At 34.9% G+C, this 22935-nt stretch overlaps 2 protein-coding genes across 5 annotated transcripts in view; one reads left to right on the forward strand and one right to left on the reverse strand.

Moving 5' to 3' along the window:
- The window catches only part of LOC110259421 (uncharacterized), a 574595-nt gene extending 567404 nt beyond the window's left edge, over positions 1-7191 (forward strand). Inside the window, exon 11 of the transcript XR_014838267.1 lies at positions 6510-7191. The gene's annotated coding sequence lies outside the window, so the exon portion shown is untranslated. The remainder of the gene's footprint in view (positions 1-6509) is intronic.
- LOC110259422 (endogenous retrovirus group K member 9 Gag polyprotein) overlaps positions 1-22935 on the reverse strand; it is a 789250-nt gene that overhangs the window by 327931 nt on the left and 438384 nt on the right. Inside the window, exon 11 of one of the 4 annotated variants that reach the window (XR_014838261.1) lies at positions 3162-6131. The exons of 2 other annotated variants lie outside the window; for them this stretch is intronic. The gene's annotated coding sequence lies outside the window, so the exon portion shown is untranslated. Of the gene's footprint in view, positions 1-3161; positions 6132-22935 lie in introns of those variants that run through there. One more of the 4 variants, XR_014838259.1, reaches the window with a different exon arrangement.

The following is a 22935-nucleotide window of genomic DNA, read 5'->3' on the forward strand; positions in this document are numbered from 1 at the left end:
TGCCTTTTTCCTATAGTTTCTTCTGCCTGAAAATATTCAAGTTCCCTCTAGGTGTCCAATGTGAACTTTGCAGGGATATCAGGTGGGTGATATCTGGAACGCTGTGCTTTTGGAAATAGTTAAAACTATGTCCAAGGGGAAGTTCAAAATTGGGAAAGACATCTATTTTTCAAGTGTAGGAACAAGCAACTGAAAACTAGGTCAAGGGATCTGAGATTTAAGAAGGGAGTAAACTCGAAGAGTCTAAGTAAGAACAAAGTTTTTTAAAAGGTGAAGTGTGTCCAGGGCTCATTTTTAACAGGATAGGACAGTGTAGTTCAAGGACGTATCAGTCTGCTTGGAAGTATAGAGTTAGAATAGACAAGTGTGCCTTCAATGTCTTTTCCACCTCCCGATGCTGTTTTCATTCCTTACAGCCCAATTCGAATATCATCTATCTGAAGCCTTCTGAAAGTCTCTTTCCTGACTCTCAAGAGAATGAATCATTCCCTCTTCTGAGCTCTCTCAAAACATACTCAAATTGCCTAGTTTGGAACCTATCATTTCAATATAGTTAGTTATAGATTTATCTTCCAAGTGGAGACTAGGCATGGTATTTCATTCCTCTTAATATTCCTAAAACCTAATGATTTCATAAGATGGATGCATAATTCAGATTAGATGAATTGAATTCAAATGTTACTTGCATCCTACATGAGATCAGGTTATGCATATAACAGGTCACAGAAGCTTTAATGAACCGGAATTTATTTCCTACTTGATTAATTCCACAAGCACCATAAAAGATGTTTTAGCATTCCCGTGGATTAGATGAGAAATTTGTGAACAAACTGGATACAAAAGAAAAAAAAATAGATAAAGCTAAACAAAAATGTTACTGGAATTATCCTGTGTATATGGATCAAATGAGGCAAGTTTCGAATAGAAGATAAATTTACTTTCTGCAGCTGACTCAAGGAAAAGCTGGTAGGATGATGGAGGAAGAAATAATTCCATTGAGCCACCTACTGTGGAAGAATATTAAATATCTATGATAATTGTGATACCAATAACTTTTTCAAATGCAAAGAATGGTATTTATATTACTGCAGTGGCATGCGTGAAACATTTGGATAATTTTAGTTCAAGGTTTTAATCTCTCTGATTTTCAGAGCTTTCACAATTGCAGTGCCCTGTCATGTTCGGGAAGGAGCGCTTATTCATAAGAAGCTGTATCTTCATTCTTTAGTCATTCGGAAAAATGGGTCATAGATCATGTCATGTTGTCTGTAACCTAGTTAGAATTCTAGCAGGAGGGAAATTTCAAAACCATGATTTCATGTAGGAGCCTTTAAAAACTCATTAGCTGCTAATAATTATACTAATATCTAAAACACTTAAAATCATGGAGCTAATTTCTACAAAAGATAGGCAGTAAACGTGTTCTAGGGAAGTTTTCTCTTTCAACTCTCTGGGAACAAAAGAGAAGGCAGTTCAGGCCTCTAACGTGACACCCTATTTCAGATGCAGAAGAGAGAGTTTCACAGAAGCCTCGCATCGTGAGTTAGCGGATTCTAAAATGAAAAGCAAGAATATTAGAGCAACATCTCAAAATGTGACTCTGGGCACTGGAGAAGCCTCTCCACTTGTGATTGATTTGCATTTCTGCCTATGTCTGAATTCGTATTCCATAAGCACAGATGGAGGTGTGATATATTTTTTTTGAGCACATCTATTTATTCAGATACCGGATTCAGTCTCTGAGTAGAGAGATGGTAAAGGCTGCTGTGAGCAGATGGCACATAGGCACTATGACTTCAGAAACAACATTCTTTCAAGATAAGTGGCACAGTAATAATAATAATACTTAGCACATATATTGCACTTTTGGTCTGCCAACATTAACTAATTAATCTTCAGTAGACCCTTGTGAGATAAGTAAGTGCTTATAATTATCTCTATTATGCAGTCAAGTCAACTAAGAATGTGTCTGCACATACTGTGGGAGAATTGGCCCAAGTTAAGGACCGGGTGGATCCAATTTGCATGGCTCTTTAAGATTTCTGCTCTCATAGCAGAGACTAGTATTTCTAGACACCCTGCTGTTTGAGGCACCAAGTAGATTTGAAGCAGGATATCAACTGCAAGACATTTATTTCATTCAGAAGGTTTCTGCAGCAGGGATCCAAAATAGGTCTGAGAAAAGTTGAGTCATTTTTTTAAAGCCCGAGAGGCCATGGCTGGCCAGAAGCAGGTGTGGAATTACAGAGTCTCTGCGTACTTCTCTTATTTAAACTAGGCAATTTGACTCCCTGTATCTTTCAAGGATATTCTTTAAATTTTTTAACAAAATAGAGAGTTCAGAGAACTCTGAAGTTTCCTGTTAATATCTGCTGTATGTGAAGTTTTTCCACCACAAATGGGTTCAATGTGCCCTATGGCTTGGACTAGATATTAATAATCCACATCAAAATGAAGGTCTAGTGAGCTTCTTGGGACCTTGAATTTCTTAGATTTGAGGTTTTGATGTTACTAACATGCAGGAGCAAAATTATCTGTCCTCAGGGTCTGAAATTTGGGATTATTGGAATATACCATGATATCAAGAGGCCCCAGCCTCAATTTGAGACATGTATTAGAAAAAAAACCTTCGCAGGAGTTCCTGCCGTGGCTCAGTGGTTAACGAATCTGACTAGTATCCATGAAGACGCAGGTTCGATCCTGGCCTTGTTCAGTGAGTTAAGGATCCAGCATTGCCATGAGCTATGGTGTAGGTCACAGATGCCGCTCAGATCCCACTGTGGTGTAGGCCAACAGCTACAGCTGTCATCTGATCCCTAGCCTGGGAACCTCCATATGCTGTGCGTGCAGCCCTAAACTAAGAAGACAAAAAACCCAACCAACCAACCAAACAAAAAAAAAACCTTCACAAAGTGGGAGTATTAATACAACACACTCAAATTTTTATGAGGATTTAAGGAGAAAATACCTGAGACCTGATAGATACACAAGTAATATTTTAATCCTTATTATCAGCATGCCTCTGGGCAAGTTTCAACCTTCTTGACTCCATTTCCTCATCTACTAAATGGGGCTAATTTTACCAATCACAAATAACTTAAAGATCCTAAACCTATTTCGAGTTCTCTCAAAAGGGTCAAAGAGTCTTCATGAACTCATGATTTCACATTTTAAAATATTTTTATTTTCTATTATAATATGTATTACATCACTCATTGTATCTGAAGCCACACCTCTTCACTTATAAACCTTGAGAGGTGATCACATTTGATCTTCTACTTTCAAACTGCCCATTTTAAAATTCCTCATTTTACACAAGAGGCTTCAAATTCTAATGTTTTGAAAGACAAGGGAGAGCATTAACATGTGGGGTTGCTAAACATAGAACAATACTCAGTGATGCAGCCTAGAAGCAAACTAGCAACTGCATGCCCTGATTGTATACACAGAAATTGAAAATTTTTAACAAACATCACATCCCGGGCACAAGCATATTTCTCGGGTCATAAAAGGTATTTCATTTGCTGCCATGCTCTTCTATTCCTTTGGATCAGAGATAAGAATACTCTATTTCTTCTTCTCAATTACCAATGTCCTTCCTATATTTACAAATTCAGATTATAGCTAAGTCCTCCAGTGAAGTCACCTTTGACCTTCACAGTTCATAGTGATCTTTTACTCAGAATTCACAAGTTTCATTTTCTGAATTCTGAGTTTGGCATTCAGAATTTGGTATTAATGAATGACAATTCAATTTGACATTAAGAATGGCATATGGTACCTATTTTTTATCCTACTATACAGCTTTGCATTATTATCTTTTTTAGGTCATGTCTACCTACCAGTTAAGGGTGTTATATAAATAAGCAAAAACCACATTGAACTGAGAATTGTTTGGCCACATATACATACAGAAGGAAAAAATCCGCAATAAATTATCAGTCAGTACAATTATTTAATCATTATGATATTTAGATCCTCAGCTAAATTTTTTTGCCTGACACAGGCAAAATGATCATAAAGATATCTTACATGTTTATGACAGTTTCCAGTTTACTAAGCACTCAGTCAACCACTTAGTCCTTAGAAAATAATTAGAGGTAAGTGGTATTAGCCATCTCTCATGGAGGAGGGAATTAAGGTTCTCAAAAAAGGGTTAGCAAATTAAACAAGGAAACCCAGCTAGAATGTGAATAAACAGTAAATTCAGGCCTCCTGATTCCAAGACCAGTCCAGGGAAAGATGTCATCAGTGATGGCAAATATGCTGATACAGCAGCCCTCTTTAATGTTAATCCCTAAACTGGCCTTTATTACCTTCCTGAGTTACGTGAGCTTTATGATACCTGAACTGGTCTGTAAATCATTTACAGGTTAAATATATTCTATTTAGATTATAATTTTCATGAGGGATGGTGGCACACCAGGAATTTTCAACTTACACCTAACCATTTGTTATAACTCTTAGCACCCTGTGAATCTTCAATAAATATTTTTAAAACTTAGCACTCTGCTCTTAATTTGACTACAATTTGTCATGTGACCACTAAGATAATCAGGAAATATTTACTGCAAACACATTATCTGGATACATTAAAAAAAAGTAATTGCCACAGTCCCTTGGAATTTCACTTAATCTATTCCATTTAATCAGGCTATTTTCCTTAGGTTGAAAAATTATTAAAAATATAAGTAAAGCATATTGGATGGTAGTTCTCAGACTTCCTTTGACAACACAATCCTTAAAAATTATGGGGCAACTTTGTGAAAACGTACAAACTACTAATCAATTCCATCTCATCAGAATAATTCAGCATAAATGTTGGTGTGCAGCACTAGGGATTTTATTTTTTATTAATGTTAAGGTTAAATTAAATGCATAGAATGCAAAGTAAGAAACAAGAAGATTGGGGTCCATTCACCAAAAGCTGGTTTTTATGCAGGCATTGGTGTGTTTGTACTTTAATATCCCTCCCTTACTCATTCATTCATTTTGCTCTCTGTAATGTAAGTTATGCTAGATATTAAGCACTGGAAACTAATCATGAAATTAATGCTGAAAATAGGAGAAATACTAAATAACAGTTGGATTTTTTTCCCCAGAAATTGAGAGAAAACAACTACCGCTTCAGTTTGTAATGAAGTGCCATACGCAATTCTGATGCCCAAAGTTTAAAGACTCCTCCAATAGAAATTAAGGTAAACCTGAATTGGCACTCTGGTTTTTCCTGTATTTAAAAAAAAAAAATCAATATACCAACTTGTTTATTTTTTCATTTACCTGCCACATTTTTCTGCTTGAGGGAAAACCATGCACATTTCATAGAAATATAATTCTTTAAGAATATCTCCTTTCCTAACAAGGGGGATTTAGGTCTGAGAGTTTCAAGAAAACCAGAGCTCATGACAATTATATGAAGGCCATGGTCAATCTAATTCACTATCACTCACACTAGCTACCTTTGTGTATATAATATCCATGTTTGCTGGACGTTAAAAATGTAAATCACTGCAAACCCATAGATTGTGTCCAATAAGATAATAATTGTGAAGTTAAATGCTCAGATATATGTGTGTGTGTATATACATGTTTATATATAATATGCATATATAGAGAGAGAGAGGGAGAAAGGGAGAGAGAGAGAGAAAGGGAGAGAAAGCACGCACATGCTAGAGAAGGGTGGTGGAAGACAAGTTAAAATAATATTTTTATTCCTTTTTTTCTGGCTGTACCCATGGCACAGAGAAGCTCCAGGGCCAGGGATTGAACAGTGCTACAACAGCAACCCAAGCCATAGCAGTGACAATGCCAAATTCCAACCCATCGAGCAACCAGGGAACTCCAACAAGAATATTTTACTTATCAGCCATAAAATATATGTATAAACATTCAGTTGCTATTCTGACAGTGATAAAAGGAAGACTGGAGAACTAAAAATGATGATGCAACTAAAGGAGCAGATTTGGTTTTTCCTCCTTTTAGTAAATATCCCTCATTCATTTTACCCATCAGTTCTAGGAAAACTTTCTTCTCAGAGCATTTGTTCTCGGCTTGGCGAAGCTATACAGGTGGTGCTGCCTCAGCAGGAAACTGTCTTCTTGCTGAGGGACCGCCAATTATTTGTAGTGAAACTAAAACAGAAGAATAAATATTACATGTTGATGGATACTTGTCAGGAAAGGGAATGAGGTGCTTTCAGTGGGGCTTGTCAGACACAAAAACCTTCAGCAAATCTGCATTTTCAATGGCAAGGTGGCTAGAATTCTCCAGCTGCTCCAACTGGTGAACCTCAAGATTTATCTCATAAATTTAAATTATAGATGACATAGCACTGGAATGGAAATAGATGACACCTTTAAAAATAAATCTAGTGCAACATTTGGGAAAAGGAATCACACATTTCAAAGGGGAAAAAAGAAAGTTCCAATGTGCCAAAACAGAGCTTTTATTTATTGTCCTATTTACTATTCTCTGTCTAAAATTAGCATCTCTCTTACTTTTCCTTTTAGTCTTCTTTATAAGACATGCTGTAGAGGAGCTCTGAAAGTTTTGTACAACTCAAGGAGTAAGCCGGTTGCAACTATAACAAAAAGCTTGCCAAGGTTGAGAGCCAAACTGGCAAGGGTTTCTGTTGTGTCAGCGTTTAAGTATTATTGCAATGTTATCGTATCACTGAAAAAAGGGGAGCATGGGAACAGCAGAGCCAAATGTTAAGGAACATTAGAAGGAAAGTGTGTACCTAGACTTCAATAGAGAGTTTGGCAGTAGTGGACAGGGTTTAACTTTAATAGGAACTGGTCAATTCAATTTTAATTCGGTCATATGAAATTACCCTTTTAAAATTTATTTTAGGAGATCTTGATTCCAGCAGTCTTTCTGAATCAGATAGTGGTAAAGAATAATAAAGAATATAAGTCAGATGAAGACTTCCTTGTGTTAAAAGGAAATTTCCCCTGGTCAGAGCAGGAAGAATACATTTCTCTTGAAGGGAAATTTCAGAGAAACACATTTGAGATTTTTTTCCCCGCTTTGAGGTATTTTTTCACAAGTAAAAGTCAGTGAAAATTTAGACTTTTGTCCTGAGAAACTACAACAGAGTTCATAATTTGAGCACAGATTTTACCAATATTAGAAGAATCAATTGAGAAAAACACAAAGATAAAAGCCTAGAAGCAAAAAAAAAAAAAAAAATTAACCTATCATTGACATGAATATTTTTATGGGGAGGGGTACCTTTAGAAACATTTTGATCATTTCATGCAAAACATTATGAAAGAGGGGCTGCACTAAATTGGAAACTTTTTTTTTTAAACTACATGTAAACCAGAGGGGGCTAAGCACAGAAACAGGAGCTGCCAGAAAAGAACTTTTCCCTCCAGTACTGATGGTTTCTGTTCTTCTCGGGTCAGCCATAGAAATATATGTAAACAATGCAGGGGATTTAAAAATCGAAGCGGTGAGTTTAATAGCTCTACTCACATTCACTAGTTGCCTCACTTGCTTTCCAATTCCCTGTAGTTGGAGTCAAATATATTCTCACCCAGTGATCAGTGTTGGTTTTCAAGTGACACTCTGCATGTGGAGCTCAGGAAAACCAAACACCTACAGGAACGTGTTGAAGAAATGGGATAGCAAGGCCGCCAAGTGACTCAGTCTCTGCTTCCATCCCCTGGGGTTTATCAACTTTGTTAATGGGGCATATGTGCTGAGAATTATGTAACATTAAACATGGGGAACATTTCCTGGAGACATTTTTTCATTCTTCCTCAAAGCCAATGCATTGATAAGTCTAGTGTCCAGGTAAAACACCACCCTCTAGTGTACATCTCTAAATAATGCTGCTGGGACTCCTCAGATGATAATGATTGTGATAGTCAAAAACATTAAAGCAAGGACTACGATGAAGATCATTTTAATATCCATGGGTAATACATGCAAGGATGAACTGCACAGTTGGCGAGAAATAACTCATCGATGTGGTCACAGTAACTGCTGAAGCGCTGTCCAAATGAAGCAAAACCACTTGGCTAGATGAAAAGAATCCAACAAATCTCATCAATTTTACTTGTTTTTAGTAAGAATTTGGTAGGGGACAGTTGTTTTTCTATGACACAACAAGGATGATAGCCACTTAAATTATGAAATGGAAGAAAATATACCAAGAGGTGAATATCCTGTGAGAAATACCCATGATGAAAATAACACAACTTGCTAGATCAGGGTGTCATTCTATTACCTAAAAAGCAAACAAAACAAACAAACAAAAGCCCACTAAAATGTACTAACAGAAACATAAAAATGTGCCTCATAAGTCCTCAAAATAATTGATTAATGAAATGTAAATTGTCCTATTAATCAGAAGCAAATTAATTTATAAAAGTCTAGATTAGAAGCTTTTTTTGATGTTGTAGCCTGATTCCATGAGGAAAAAAAAAAAAGGAGTAGATGGAGCAAATGACAGTAGTCTATAATTCTCTGGCAGAGAAGATTGTTGGAAAATCCTCTAAAGATATTTGACATTACTCTTTTCTCTTATATAGAACTCAAAGAAATTGAACTCTTTTGTTGAAAACATCCATAGCTCCTTTCTACACTCATGAATATCTCAGAAAACTTTTTTCTTAATTATATCAGGCCTAAACTGTTGAAAGTAGATCTTACCTGGTACATAAAGATGTTGAGTATTTCAGAGTGTTAAAAATTCTGCCCAAAGGACAGGGACTATACCAAATTCATATGCATTTTCTCAGATAGAATCTTTAAAAAGCCTTATTAAAATTCTCTCGTTGGTACTTTCCAATGGGATTAGGGAATGTCTAGTATCTCCATCTAACAAAAACATCACTAACCATCAATACCGTCTTTCAGCTATCAACAAGTTAGACTCTTTGCTACCCAGAAATCTTCTCTCACATAACCACAACTGTTATTAAGCTGCCTTGAAACATTTTGGAAAGCAGTTGGAATGTAAAGACCTCTATGTGTGGGCAAGTACACATTTTGACCCAGTTTTCATGTGGAAACATAGTGAACACCAATGGAATACAATGTTCTGAGATGGAAAATATCCCCCCTCCAAGGAAAAAGATAGTGACTTTCTCCTAGAGATTGTCTTTTTTTTTAATAATTAAGAAGGAAACACAATTAATCAGCACAGGGAAGCCAGGAGACCCTAGTTCTCATCCTGGCTCTTATTCTAACCAGCTCTGTGAGTTGAGAAAAGTACCTTTACTTCAGAGACTTCAGATCCTCTGTTCACACAATGTGTGGATAGGACTGAAATATCCCAAAGGCCCTTCAAGCCATAACAATCTATGACTTATAAGTAGTTTAAAAGTTTACGACTTGGAAGCACTCAAAGTTTGGCTCTTTAAATAAATAGTTCCACCTAATGTCTGTGTCTTCTTCTGTTGGTCTAAGGCTGTGTAGCATTGCAGTTAGCAGGACAAGATTCAGAACAAGGATGCCCAGATTGAAATCCCAGCTCTTGCATCACTGACAACATGACCTGAGTTATCTAATTTCTTTGTGCTGTATCATATATCTCTTATTGGTAATGTGGGTATAGCATAGCACCTCCTCTACTCTTTAGGGTTGTTTTGATGATCAAAAGAAATTAAATATATAAAGCTGTTATCACACAGCCTACACTGAGATGACAACACTTTTTTTTAATTGAAGTATAGGTGATTTACAATGTTGCATTAATTTCTGCTACATACCAAAGTTACACATAAATTCAGTTATACATAAATCAACAATTTTAAAATTATTTCTACTACTCTAATAAAGGATAGAGGAAACAATTATAAATGAAAATATAATTCAATTATTATTTTCAATTGAATCTTTGTAGGGAAAGTGATTTTTTAACATCAAATGGTTAATAATTTTAAATCATATCTCTACCATATATCACCAGCAATTAGAAAAACAGGTAGCAGCTGGCCAACAGTCTTGTTTGCACTATGGAAGAGAGCATGTTTGAACTCATGGGGAAGTTTCATTAGGACATAGTTAAGCTGTCAAGAATGGATAATGGCAAACAAATTAGGTATGAGGGCATTTGTAATAAAGGCATCCCTTCTCACTATATCCTCAACAGCATACTGCTAAGAGTAATTTTGAAAAAAAAAATAGCAGCCACACAAATATCTGCTACCACAAATACCAAATGAAAGTGGGAAAAAGGAACATTATAACTGTGGTGAACATAGCAATCTACCCCAGGAAAACTATATTATTTAGTTAATCCAACAATATTGTTTGACAGATTCTTTAAAAATAAACAAAATAGTACATTCTGAAATTTATCAAGTGATTTTTTTTGAATAAATACCCATGCTGTGTTTCAATATTCTATAAACCTTGACATTTATGTGGAGTTATAAACTTGCTATGAAAATGGGAACTTGGATTTCTCAAATGAAAGCCTTTTGGAATTGATAAATAATTCTCAGTCCAGCCTCGTAGGTTCTCTCCAAACTTCAAGTCCAAATGTCAGAGCTAGAGACTGATAAAAGTAGAGGTTTTGTTGATGTTTTCTATCCTCTTACTGTTCTTATAAAGTTTTTTGTTCCAACTCAATACAGCACATCATATGGTCTCTAGTTAGCACTGGCAGAGAAAAAAATGAATTTGCAGAGTTCAGAGAGACTAAATAGAGATGCTCTGGTGTGAGGATATCAGCTTCTGTACCTCTCTTTCTTATATTAAATGGTGTGCATAAAACTAAGTGAGGGCTCGAGTAGAGAGCATTTTCTTAAAAGGGTACAAAAACACCCTGAAGCTAAATTGATATTTTGAGAACTCTGACAAAAATGAGGAACTGAGGCCAAACTGACATTACTTAGTAATCAACAAGAGTTGTTCGTGTATTCATCAGTTCTACTGGGTCCATTTAGCGCAACTGATCAGGCTAACTTTGAGAAGGATCATAGCATATAAAGACTCCTTCAAAGCAGTAGGAAAATGAATAGCTGAATGGAAAAAATTGTGCCACACATCTTGTCCTATTACTGTTAACGCCAGCAGTCACAATCAGTAGTTTATTGTATAGGGCAATCTTGTTGATTAGAAACTGGATTCAAGTTCATCAAAATGGAATGGCATGTAACTCAACCCTTCTATTCCTACAAAAATAACTTATGCATCTTTATAGACACTTTTATTTGTAGCACTATATTATGTCATAAATATTGGCTTTGAAAATGTACACAGTGCCTTGTCAATCACTTTTGTCATTAGTTTCCTGAAGGAGCTAGAAAACAAATCAAAAAAAGAAGGCAAAGGAGACATGTCTATGCTTTGGAAAAGAAGATATTCCTATGCTATTTTTACTTAAAAGGTTTGAAATATTTGTCTTGAGGTCCAATTGCTTTGTCACATAATTTGGACTGCCTTCGTATCAGAAAAAAGTAGGCACTTTGCTAAAGACCCCTGCATATAATTCTTTTTAAATACTTTAGGTTATTTTTCAATCATAGTTGATTTATAATGTTCTGTCTGTTTCTTCTATACAGCAAAGTGACTCAGTTATACATATATATACATTCTTTTTCTTATAATATCTTCCATCATGTCCAATCCAAGTGATTGGATATATTTCCCTGTGCTATACAGCAGGAACTCACTGCTTACTGATTCCAAATGCAATAATTTGCATCTACTAACCCCAACTCTCAATCCATCCTAATCCTTCCCCCTCCCTCTTGGCAACCACAAGTCTATTCTCTACAGTTTGTTTCTGTTCTGTAGATAGGTTCATTTGTGCCATATTTTAGATTTCACAAATAAGTGATATCATATGGCATTTGTCTTTCTCTTTCTGACTTATTTAACTTAGTATGAGAATCTCTAGTTTCATCTATGTTGCTCCACTGGCATTATTTCCTTCTTTTTATGGCTGAGTAGTATTCTATTTTGTATATGTACCACATATTCTTAATCCATTCATCTGTCAATGGACTTTTAGGTTGTTTCCATCTTGCCTATTGTGAATAGTGCTGTGACGAACATACAGGTACATACATATGCTTTTGAATGAAAGTTTTGTCTGGATATATGCCCAGGAATGGGATTGCTGGATCATATGGCATTTCTATATTTAGTTTTCTGACATACCTCCATTACTATTTTCCATAGTAGTTGTACCAATTTATATTCCCACCAACAGTGTAGGAGGGTTCCCTTTTCTCTACACCCTCTCCAGCATTTGTTATTTGTTGACTTAATGATAGCCATTCTGACCAGTGTAAGGTGGTACCTCATTGTAGTTTTGATTTGCATTTCTCTAATAATTAGTGATGCTGAGAATTTTTTCATGTGTCTCTTGGCCATCCATATGTCTTCTTTGGAGAAATGTCTATTTAGGTATTCTGCCCATTTTTCAATTGGATTTTTTTTTCTTTTTCTTTTTCTTTTTTTTTTTTTTTTTTTTTTTTTTTTGCTTTTGAGTTGTATGAGTGGTTTGGGTTTGTATGTTTTGGAGATTAAGCCCTTGTTATTTGCATCATTTGCAAGTATTTTCTCCCATTCTGTGGATTGTCTTTTTTTATGGTTTCCTTCACTGTGCAAAACCTTGTAAGTTTGATTGGGATCCCACTGTATATAATTCTCAATTTAATGATCTAGAAGAAACATTCCTAAAGAAGTAGAATTATGTGCTTAAGTTACCCAGGAGGTCACTAAGTGTGAAAACAATGCAAAACTAGGAAGTTTAAAGTTCATGGTCAGCTGCTAAACTTCTTTCTCTGACATGCAGTATCAGCTCATTACCTCTAGTCCTGACCCAAAGAGCAGAGGATAAACAAACTCTGTTGCTTAGCAACAGGACTGCAGGGCAAAATTGCTTTAATGTTGCTTCTTGAGCTGATCATTTCAAGGTCCTTGCAGATCATGCAACCTCTAAAACCAGCAACTTTCCATAAACTAACTTAGATCAAGAATAATGTTGATACTCAACTACTAAATAAAAAGCCATTTAAATAGCAACATTAGAATAATGATAGTAATTATTATTAAATATTTATTGACTGTTGACTATGTTAGATTTATTTTAAATACTGTATATATCTTAGCTTATAATGCAGAAAATGGAGTAGAGATGAAAATTACATATTGTAAATATATTGAAAATTCAAGAAGAAATGCACTATATAAGTGAAGAAATATATTAAAAACAAAAATGATTAGGTTAATTCAGAAGGCAAAGAATAAGAAATCAATAAATGTACATAACTTTGTTTAAAAATACATATATGAACACTTCATTTATATAAGCTTTACTTTCAAAGATCTTAATACATTTAATTTTACTTTCTCTTCCAAATTTTTTGAAGGTGGAATATATTCAAGTACATTTTCCCTTACTAAAAAAAGTAACAGCATCCAATCTTGATTAAAACCCTCCAAAAACTGGTCAATATAATAAACGCCTTATATGACAATCCTACTACTAATGGTAAAAATCTGAAATCATGAAAGCATGCCCTCAAGATCAGGTACAAGACAAGGCCACCAACTTTAACAACTTTTTTTTTTTTTTTTTTTTTTTTTTTTTTTTTGTCTTTTTAGGGCTGCACCCATGGCATATGGAGGTTCCCAGGCTCAGGGTCGAAATGGAGCTGTAGCTGCCAGCCTATGCCACAGCCACAAAACACAGGATCCCAGCCGCATCTGCTACCTATACCACAGCTTATGGCAATGCCAGATCCTTAATCCACCAAGCAAGGCCAGGGATCTAACCCACCTCCTCATGGATACTAGTTAGGTTCATTAACCACTGAGCCACAATGGTAACTCCCAACAACTTTTGTGCAACAAAGTTTTTGAAGTCCTATCCAGAACAACCAGAGAAGATAACTAAATAAAAGGAATCCAAATAGTAAAGGAAGAGGTAAAACTGTCACTGTTTGCAGATGACATGACACTATACATAGAAAATCCCACAGCCTTCACCAGAAAACTATTAGAACACATTGATGAATTTGGTAAAATAGAAAGTTACAAAATAATATATAGAACTCTGTTACTTTTCTATACACTAACAATAAATTATCAGAAATAGAAATTAAGGAAACAAACCCATTTACCATTGCATCAAAAAAATAAAATACCTAGGAATAAACCTACCTATAAAAGGCTGATGAGAAAAACTGAAGACAACCCAAACACAGGAAAAGATATACTATGTTCTTGAATTGGAAGAATCAATGCTGTTAAAGTGACCATACCCAAGGCAATGTAGAGAATCAATGCAATACCTATCAAATTATCAATGACATTTTTCATAGAAGAAAAACAATTTTTAAAAAATTTTATATGTAAACACAAAAGACCCTGAATAGTCAAAACATCTTGAGAAAGAAACAGAGCTGGAGGAATCATGCTTCCTGACTTCAGGCTATACTACAAAGCTACAGCAATAAAAATAGTATCATAATGGCACAAAAACAGACACATAGATCAATATAACAGTATGGAAAGCCCAGAAATTAAGCCTTGCACTTACGGCAATTAATCTACAACAAAGGAGGCAAGAATATACAATGGAAAAAAGACAGTCTCTTCAAAAAGTTGTTCTGGAAAACTGGACAGCTACTTGTAAAAGAATGAAATTGGAACATTTTCTAACCCCATATATAAAAATAAATTTAAAATGGATTAAAGACCTAAATGTAAGACTAGATGCTATAAAACTCCTAAAGAAAAACATAGGTAGAACACTCTTTGATATAAATCACAACAATGTTTTTTGGGATTTTTCTCCTAGAGTAATGGAAACAAAAGCAAAAATGAACAAATGGGACCTAATTAAACTTAAAAGTTTTTGCATAGCAAAAGGAAATCATCAACAAAATTAAAAGAAAACCTACAGAGTGGGAGAAAATATTTGTAAACAATGCAACCAACAGTGGATTAATTTCCAAAATATACAAACAACTCATACAGCCCAATATTGGAAAAGCTAACAATTCAATCAAAAAATGGGCGGAAGACCTAAATAAACATTTATTCAAATAAGACATACAGATGGCCAAGAGGCACATGAAAAGAATCTCAATATCGCTAAGTATTAGAGAAGTGCAAATAAAACCTACAAAGCAGTATCACCTCACACCAGTCAGACTGGCCCTCAACAAAAAGTCTACAAATACTAGAGAAGGTGTGGTGGGAATGTAAATTGGCACAGCCACTATAGACTAATATGGAGGTTCCTTAAGAAACTAAGAATAGAGTCACCAAATGACCCTGAAACCCTACTCCTGGGTATATATCCAGAGAAAACCGTAATTTGAAAGATATATACGTTTCAATGTTCAATGCAGCACTATTTACAATATTCAAGATATGGAAGCAATCCAATTATTCATTGACAGAGGAATGGATAAAGAAGATGTGGTATTTACATACAATGGAATTTTATTTGGCCATAAAAAAGAATAAAATAATGCCATTGGCAGCACAGGGATGGACCCAGAGACTATCATACTGAGCAAAATAAGTCAGAGAAAGACAAATACCTTATGGTATCACTTAAATGCAGAATCTTAAAAAATGATATAAATGAACCTATTTACAAACCAGACACAGACTCACAGGCATAGAAAACTAACTTGTGGTCACTAAAGGGAATAGTGAGGTGGGGGTGAGGGTGCAGTAAGGTAAATGAGGAATTTAGCGTTAACATATTCACACTACCATATATAAAATATATAAACAACAAGGAACAACTGTATAATACAGGGAACTATATTCAATATTTTATAATAACATATAATGGAAAAGTATCTGAAAAACTTATACATATGTTTATGAATGTATATATACACACACACATAATAACAGAATCACTTTGCTGTACAACGGAAATATTGTAAATCGATTTCAATTTAAACAAGTAAAAAAGAAAAGCTTAAAGATCAAAGTCATTGCCTCTTTAAGCAAAAAAAGTTTAGTCATATAACTTTAACATCCCTTTCAATTTGTTTTACTTACAAACCAGATGTTTGGTGTTTGAGTGTGCATGTGAAATTCTACCATCATAACTCAACTAGTACATCTGGTGACGTTGCAGAGACAAATACATTGTGTTAAAGTCAAGTTGTTAATAGTTACCTTTACCAATTCAGGTATTTAATAACTATCAATTAGTTGGGGCTCACTCTAAGTGTTCTGATGATTAAATTTCACAGAGAAAGGACAAGGAACACAGCCTCTTAATTTTTCTACTCAGCAAAGCACAATGTTACAACAGAGACAAAAAATATTCCAAGAAAAATGAATCATTCCAGATATATCAAAATTTAGCACTATCTGTGTATAATTTTAATGCCAACTTATTTATTTTGAAACATGAAATGATTCCATAGTTGCTAGAAAGACTACAAACTTCCTTTATAACTTCTTTAAGTCTAGGTGTTGTCCCATTAAAGTTTGAAAGTCTTGTGGTCTTTTAGATCTTGTAGATTTATTTGGGGGGGAAAAAAGTTCATAGTGAGAACAATAGTTCCAGACACCACAGATGGAAATTTAAATGTGGTGTGATACTGCACATCAGGAGCCAGCTAAGGTAACTGTGTTGCAATCTGCGAGTTACTCTTGTGAAAAGATCCCTTGGCATTTTCTTAACAAGAGCAGAGTGTTAGTGCCAGTGTTTTGGCTTCCTTCCATTTTCCAGTGCGTGAGCTTCAACCACCAATACTCTTTCTACATTTCACATCTTAAACAATTTTAGGGTTATACAATGCATATTAATATTTTTCCTCAAATATACACTTCAGTGATGGCAACAAAGACTGTATTAGGGGTTTATGAGATTCCTAAGGAAAAAATGCATTCTGCTCTTAAGCTACAGTAACAGCAGTCTTATGTCTTTTTTTTTTTTTTTAATGAAGGTCCTGATTTCATTTTCTCACATCATCCAGTGCTTAATCAACTGAAATGCTTTCATGAAACTCAACCAATTTCCAGACAGGCACAAGTAAAAGCAACAGAGAGGAGACTAGAAAAGAGAACACACACACACATGCACACACACCATGTAACATAATATCTGATAGCACATTGGATTATTTATCTTAAAAATGTTTGGATAAATAAAATGTATGCATATATATGTACTTTAAGACATAATTTATTTTGCCATCTTATCAACACTTTCAATACTTTTTAACCTAATGAAAGCTAAGCAAATCATTGATACAGTGATTCGCTTAACTAGCACCTTAATTTCAAAGATAAAATGTTTTGAAGCCTAAAACTAGAAATCATATTTTTAAATTCATTTTAAATATGAGTAATAAAATAGCTCAAGTAATATCAGAAGTTGATATTGGGCTTCCAGTTTCCACACTGGCTTTTAAGAAGCTTGAAAGTAACCATTTAGTCCTAACAAAAAACAAACTGAAGAATCAACAGCTCTTCTTAGATCCATAAAATAAGTGAGGTCAAAGGGAAAACCACTGCCCTAAGTACTGGAGAAACAGACACTCAAAAATAGGCACTCACCACCTACTGGAGCGGAAACCCCTGAGCAAAAAGTTTGAAGGGTATGGAGAAAGAGAGGGAAGCGTAAACTGTAATTGACATATCACTGGAGGCTCAGTGTGGACAACTCAGAATTAAGAACTCCAGGGGAACCCAGTCATTGGGGTGGACCCCACATTTCTGTGAGTTTTAGTTTCTTCAACCTGGATCTCTCTGTGCATAATTGAGAACAATCCTCTCATGCTTCCAGCAGCAGGAGGAAAAAGGACCATTTTGAAACACACCAACACATTCTGTTCTTAAAAAGGTCTGCCCTGGGGAGAAACTGTTTAACCAGAATCTTACCTGCTAGGGTTCTATCAGAGACTAACTGACCTGATGGAAGGGAAATCCCCAACTCCAGCCAGACCTAGCTGTTCTGTTAAGGTGGTGATACTACTTTGTACTACAATGGTGAATACATGCCACTGCACATGTGTCTAAACCCATAGAATGCACAACCCCAAGATGAATCCAAGTGTAAAATGTGGTGTTTGAGGGACTGGGTGTGTCAACTTAGGTTTATCAATTGTAACACATGTACCAGTCTGGTAGGGGATATTGATTATAGGGGAGTCTGTGAAGGTGTGGGGACAAGGAGTATATGGGAATTTCTGTCCTTTTCCTAAGTTTTGCTATGAACCTAAAACTCTTTTAAAACTACTCTATTTCTGGAGTTCCCATTGTACCTCAGTGGTAATGAACCCAACTAGTGTCCATAAAGATGTGGGTTTGATCCCTGGCACTGCCAAGTGGGTTAAGGATGCAGCGTTGTCTTGAGCTGCAGTGTGGGTTTCAGACATGGCTTGGATCCCACACTGCTGTGGCTGTGGCCAGCAGCTGCAACTCCAATTTGACCCCAAGCTCAGGAACTTCCATATGCTGTGAGTGTGGCCCTAAAAAAAAAAAAAAAAAAAAAAAAAAAAAAGTGTTTCGAAGCAAAGTAGCAAAGTTGATACAGTCTCAAACCTACTTTTTAGTGTAGTGACTTTTTCTCCAATCATTCCCATAATTATATTATTTGATTATTCTCTTTTTAAATCAGTATATTTGTATTATAGTCCCTGCATTCTCTTCCTGTTATTTACTGAAGGTTCACTTAGTGTTTATTACCTAATGCCTATAATCCCATTTAACCATTCATATTCACATGTAGAAAGAGAAATTATCATTGTCATTTTACAGATGAGGAATCAGGTTTGAAAATGTTAGTTAACTTGTTTAAATCACATACCTAAGAAGCAACAAAGTCGAGTTGAAACATATTATCTTTATAGTCTTAACCACACTATGAGTAATGATACACTGTATCAATCAAATCCTATTAAATTTTTTAATTAAATAATTCTTCAAAATTGTCTGTTATGCTTCTATAAAGCCACCTGTACCACAATATGTGAATAAAATTAACTTTTTTTTTACAATGAGTAGTAGTTGATTCAAGAGATTCAAAAGCTGAGTGAAAACTCATTTTCATTTGATTTATCATTCAATGTTTCTTGCCAAGATTTTGGGACAATTGGAGCTTTTGTTTAAGGAAGTAAGGATATCTAGACTGCTGGTTATAGGAGTTAGAAACTCTAGAAGAAATCGATGATACTATTTAAATTATAATTAGGGGCAAAAAGTTACTCAAATAGTACATAATCACAAGTGAGTGACAGAATGAAATTAAAGAAAGTAGATCAAGCCAAAGCTGGAGAAGAGGGGACATGGATATGTATGTGTATATGTAGTTTAAAGATGAACAGATACTCCAGCCCTCTGTAGTAAAGAACCATTAGCATAGTCATAAATTAACAATCTATTTTTATTTATTTTATAAGGGAAACTTATCAGGTAGCTTTTAAAAGACTCTATGCTAGGAGTTCCCGTCATGGCGCAGTGGTTAACGAATCTGACTAGGAACCATGAGGTTGCGGGTTCAGTCCCTGCCCTTGCTCAGTGGGTTAACGATCTGGCATTGCCGTGAGCTGTGGTGTAGGTTGCAGACGCGACTCGGATCCCGCATTGCTGTGGCTGTGGCGTAGGCCGGTGGCTACAGCTCCGATTGGACCCCTAGCCTGGGAACCTCCATATGCCGCAGGAGCGGCCCAAGAAATAGCAAAAAGACAAAAAATAAAAATAAAATAAAATAAAAGACTCTATGCTATTGTTACAAGTATCAACATGGGAATATGTTGACTCAGTTTTTTTCTATTAAATGCTTAATTTCGTAAATCATAGTATAACTGTGAAAAATCAAAGCAGCATTAAAGATCTCAAGAAAGTCTAAGTCCAAACCAACAAATGACTAGTATTGATAACCTGAATATTATCAAATCATATTTTGTTTTGTTTCTAATTTATCATCCTTGCTAAACATATGGCTGTGGCCCTTAGCTATGAGATATATTGGACACAAGCATAATGAGGCAGATATAGAGTAGATAAAATAAAAGTTTTGCATTCAATAAAAGGAAGAAAGCAGAGAGGGAGATGGGAGTTTAGGTGGCTATAAAATGATCAGATTTTAGAGGGAGAGATAAATTAGGAGTTTGGAATTAACATATACACACTACTATATAAAAATAGGCAAACAAGAGGACCTGCTTTATAGCACAGGGAACTATACTCTATATCTTATAATAACCTATAATGGAAAATAATCCAAAAAAGAATATACTTTGTTGTATACTTGAAACTAATACAACAATGTAAATTAACTATAACTCAATTTTAAACGTTTAAAAAATCTAGTAAATGTAAAACCTGGGAAGTAACAAATTAAAAAGTATTTTGAATGCTATTTGGAATTTTCAGGATGACCTGAATAAATAATTTAAGAAGAAAAAAAAAAAAAAGAAAGGGTGTGAGGAGAAAACAGAGAGGAAGATGTGAGCTTGTGTGGCTATAAAGTAAGCAGATTTAGGTTGGCTTCAATTTTTTCAGTGTTTTCATTTTTTTGGACTCAATAAAATATACCACAAACTGTATGGAATGCTTTTGAAAATACAGAAGCATTGCTTCATATTCAGATCCAGAGAAGCTGAGCAGTATAAATTTAAGAAGAGGTAAAACAATTACATTTTAAAGCCACAAGCATTCTAAGTTTATTTCTTATTAATGGACTGAAACTTCCTATAGAGAGAAAAAAGAGGGAGGCGGCAAACAAGAGATCTAAGATGGGCATTTTCAGAATATTAGCATAAAGAAAGACATTGCTATAATTTAACCACCGAGCTTAAATCTAAAATCTTAAAAGCGCATTTTTAGGCTGCTGATCCTGACCTCCTACAGGCCAATTAATGCTAAATAATTGTTGTTGGTATGACAACCTCAGGGAGGAACAAAAGACTTCACTTTCTTTAAGCGAAGCCTCAAAGTTGTTCTTTAGAAGAGAAAATAAGCAGGGCTGACTATAAATTGTGGTAGCTTATAAGATCACATTGGATAATGACATTTTTCTTCTAATAATGTTATTAAGACCACAATGGGTCATGGAAAGCTAACCCATGCACCTCACTTAGAAGGCATTTTAGTCTTCTTTAATCTAAGAATTGATTATCAAAGTCAAATTGATTATTTCATTCATACGGACAGACAGTAAGGCATTTAAGTGCCATTTCAAATCCATATATTTCTTAGGTATAGCTTTAGTTTTATGTCTCAGTAGATGTAGTCAAAGGTCTGATGGAGATGTATTCAAAGGTCTGATGGTCAAAGCCCACATACATCTCATTAAAACACACACGCACACTTGCAAATAGACACGTTTGATCTGCATAAAAGCCGCTATTATCTGATCATACGGGAATGAAAGTATCTGCAGTTTTGTTATTATAATTTGCCTTTTCTAGAATTTTATATAACTGGAATCAGTAGCGATTGCAAGTGCTCTTTTTTTTGTCTAGCTAGCATAGTTACTCAGCATAACTACTTTACATTTATCCATTTGGTTGTGTTCCTTTTTTTTAAACTGAGTGGTATTCTATATATAAATATACCTCAATTGGTTTATATATGTACCTGTGGATGGTCATTTGGATTATTTTCTGTTTTGGCCTGTTACAGATAAATCTGTTATGGACATTTCTGTGCAAGTAATTATGTAAATATATGGTATTATTTCTCTTGAGTAAGTATCTAGAAATGGAATGGCTGCATCATATGGTAGGAATACATTTAATTTTTTAGGTTTCAGGCTCTTTTCTAAAGTGGTTATATTATCCTTTATTCCCAGTGTTCATGTATAGAGTTCAAGTCATCCCACAGCTTCACTGTCAGTTGGTATGGTTATTCTAATTTCCAGCATCTTAGTGGGTATATTGGTATATCTAATTGCAGCTTAATTTGCATTTCCTTATAACTAATGATGCTGAATACCTTCTTCAGTGAATTGTCTGCTCACATCCTTTGTCTGTTTTTAAATTTGATTGTTTGTTTACATAACATTGAGTTTTGTGGGTCCAGCATGTATTCTGAACACAAGTTGTTTATCAGATAAAAGCTTTGCAGATATTTTATCCAAGTCTATGGCTGATCTTTTCGTTTTCCCAAGTGTCTTTTGAAAAGTTGAAGATTTTAATTTTGATGAAGTCTAGCTTGCAAATCTTTTATTTTATGGATTTTACTTTTGCCATCATCTGTTAGAAACATTTACTTAATCCAGATCACAATGTTTTTCTGCTGTTTTCCTCTAGCACTTAATAATTTTCAGTATTTTACTGAGGTCCACAATGTATTTTCATTAAATTTTTGTCTGTGATGTGAAGAAAAGTAAATATTGGTTCTCCTTCTCCCACCGCCCCCCCACCCTGCCCTGTGCGTGCATGTGTGTGTGTGTGTGTGTGTGTGTGTGTTGAGTATAGCTGTTCAATTCTCCCAACACCATTTGTTGAAAAGATGATCATCTCCCCATTTAATTGCCTTGGCATCTTTATCAAAATCAACTGACTATGTATATTTGTAAGTCTATTTCAGGATTCTCTGTTGTTTTCCATGGATACTTTTGCTATTATCACACTGTCTTGATTACTGGATATTTATATTAATAATTTTATCAACTAGTAGATATATGACATTTTCTCAAAGTTGGAAAAGCCAAAATCATTTTAACTATTTCAAGTCCTACATTACCAACTAAATTTACAATCAGTCTGTCAACATCTTCAGCCTAAGTCTTACAACATTTGTCAACTGACTTCATAAAATAAAAAGGATGACAATATGAATTAACAATGTTTAATGTTATTCCTCTTTACCTGCCTCAACTTCACTAGTACTAGTCATTTCATTATCCTATTGTGGTTTACAACTCATAAAATTTAATCAAAATTTTAGGTTGTCTCAATTTAAGGAACTATTTTGAAGATGTTCATAATTTTTTTTTGCTTAAGCAAAAAATGCAACAAAGTAACTAGATTT

The sequence above is a fragment of the Sus scrofa genome, chromosome 2 (assembly GCF_054392235.1).
Source record: "Sus scrofa isolate SSC_HxYL_T2T_F1_AM1 chromosome 2, Sscrofa_HxYL_maternal_Yorkshire_Landrace_v2.0, whole genome shotgun sequence".
Classification (NCBI taxonomy): domain Eukaryota; kingdom Metazoa; phylum Chordata; class Mammalia; order Artiodactyla; family Suidae; genus Sus; species Sus scrofa.